At 33.1% G+C, this 2500-nt stretch overlaps 1 protein-coding gene across 2 annotated transcripts in view; it reads right to left on the reverse strand.

The window, feature by feature from the left end:
* LOC119582517 overlaps positions 1-2500 on the reverse strand; it is a 168217-nt gene that overhangs the window by 82015 nt on the left and 83702 nt on the right. The gene's annotated exons all lie outside the window — the stretch shown is intronic.

Raw genomic sequence — 2500 nt, forward strand, 5'->3', positions numbered from 1 at the left:
ACCTTCAGAACTCAAACCCAAACTTCTTATTTTTCCCAAACGAGACACTCGCCCTCATGAGCAAGTGACAGAAAACGAATTTTTCATCTGGAGGAGAATCTGGGAAAAAATAAGTTATCCTTTTTCTATTCCGTCCTCTCCTCTTTTTCATCTCTTGTCTCTCATTTTTCTAGTTTGTTTGTTTTTTTCCTTCTCCTACACACACCACACTACACAACACAACACAAAACACACACACACAAACACACACACCAAAACACACAACACACATACACAAACCACACACACAACACACACACCACACACACACACACACACACACACACACACACACACACACACACACCACACACACACACAATATATATATATATTATATATATATATATAATATATATATATATATATATTTATATTATATTTATATTATATATATATATATATTTTATACATATATATATATATATATATATATATATATTATATTATATATATATATAGATATATATGTGTGTGTGTGTGTGTGTGTTGTGTGTGTGTGGTGTGTGGGGTGTGTGTGTGTGTGTGTGTGTGGGGTGTGTGTTTTGTGTGTGTTTGTTTTGTGTGTTTGTGTGTGTGTTTGTGTTTTGTGCAGTGTGTGTGTGTGTGTGTGTGTGTGTGTGTGGTTGTAATTATATATGTATGTATATAAACACATAGATATGTACCGTATGTATGTAAATTTATATACTTCTGTACGCATGTATGTAACCTCATTTCCCTCGTGCATTCACTCTCTGTATATAGACTTTTTCATTACCATTCCTTCCTCCCATCTCCTTTCTTTCTCTCTTTATGCTGAAAAAGACAAAAAGAGAGCGAACAGCGATGGGGGTAGGGGGTAGGGGGAGGGAGGGAGGGGGGAGGGATCCCCTGGGGCATCTTTTATCCGAGCTCGACAAGAAGGACCTTTTTAACAATGGCGACTATGCGCCTTTTCCCTCTTTCCTTCTCATGCATGCATCCGCCATCTCTTTGTTCTCCATTTCTTCTTCTTTTTCTTTAATCTCTCTCCCCCTCTCTTCTACTTTTGCTCCCTCGTCCTTTTAATCTTTTCTATTTCCCTGTTCCTCCCTGTCTCCCTTCCTCCTCCCATCCCCCTATCACATTCTCTACAAATCTGAGTGATCCTTTTCTCTTCAGTATAACGAAAATAGATGAAAATTAAGAGGCGAGGAGTGCAGTAAAAATGGAAAAACTAAGGGGGGAAAATATTCCCAGTAATATAAAAATTACCTGGAAAAAATGAAAGCTTGTGGATACAGAAAATTGACGAAGAAAAAAAAAACACAGAGGAAGGCAAAGAGGCTTCAAAGCAGAGAATCCATATAGTTAACAGGAAATCCTAAAACACGAAAAAAGTCTAGAAAAAAAGAGATCTTTAAAAATCAAGTTAGAGCGACGTAACAAACAAAAAAAAAAAAGATATTCTGATAAAGCTCCAGCGAAAGGAAGCAGAGCAAATGGGCAAAAGTGAAGAGGAAGGAAGGGAAGAGAAGAGGAGAAGGGGGGAGAGGAAAGGGCGAAAGGAAGAAGACTTGAACAGCAGAAAGATAATTGACGGGGAAAAAGAAGGAGAGTGATTAAGGAGAAAACCATACGAAGAAAGAAATGAAATGCAAAAGGGTAATGATTCAGGGGAGTAAGAAAGAAAAAAATGATGAAGGGAAGATCAGAATTACAGCGAGAAATAATTAAGAAAAGTGGATGATAAAAAAATGAAAATATTCTCCTTCTACGAAATATATGCAGGCAGGAATATATATATATTATATATATAATATATATATATCTATATATATATATAATATATGTGTGTGTGTGTGTGTGTGTGTGTGTGGGTGTGTGTGTTGTGTGTGTTGTGTTGTGTGTGTGTGTGTGGTTTTGGTGTGTGTGTGTGTGTGGTGTGTGTGTGGGGTGTGTGTGTGTTGTGTATGTGTATGTTGTGTATCTTATTTATATGATATATATATATATCTCTATATTTTATTTTATTTGTGTTGTGTATATTATCCTTATATATATATCTTATATATCTAGTCTTATATATCCTATTATATATCTATATATTATATCTATATATATCTATTCATATGTTATATATCTGTGTGTTTGTGTGTTGTGTGTGTGTGAAGAGAGTATTTGTATGTATGTATGCATATATATTATCATATATCTATCTATCATCTATCTATATATATATATATATATATATATTAATAATAATTTATATATATTATATGTATGTATTATGTTGTATGTATTTTATGCTGTGTTGTGTGTGTGTGTTATCTATATATACTATTATTTATAATATATCTATTATCTATATTATATTTCTTATATTTATCTCTTTTTATATATCTTTATTTATATATATTATATATATATCTATATATATATATTATTATTGTTGTGTGTGTGTGTGTGGTGTGTGTTTTGTGTGTTGTGTGTGTGTATA

This window comes from Penaeus monodon, chromosome 16 (assembly GCF_015228065.2).
Source record: "Penaeus monodon isolate SGIC_2016 chromosome 16, NSTDA_Pmon_1, whole genome shotgun sequence".
In the NCBI taxonomy this organism is placed as follows: Eukaryota; Metazoa; Arthropoda; class Malacostraca; order Decapoda; family Penaeidae; genus Penaeus; species Penaeus monodon.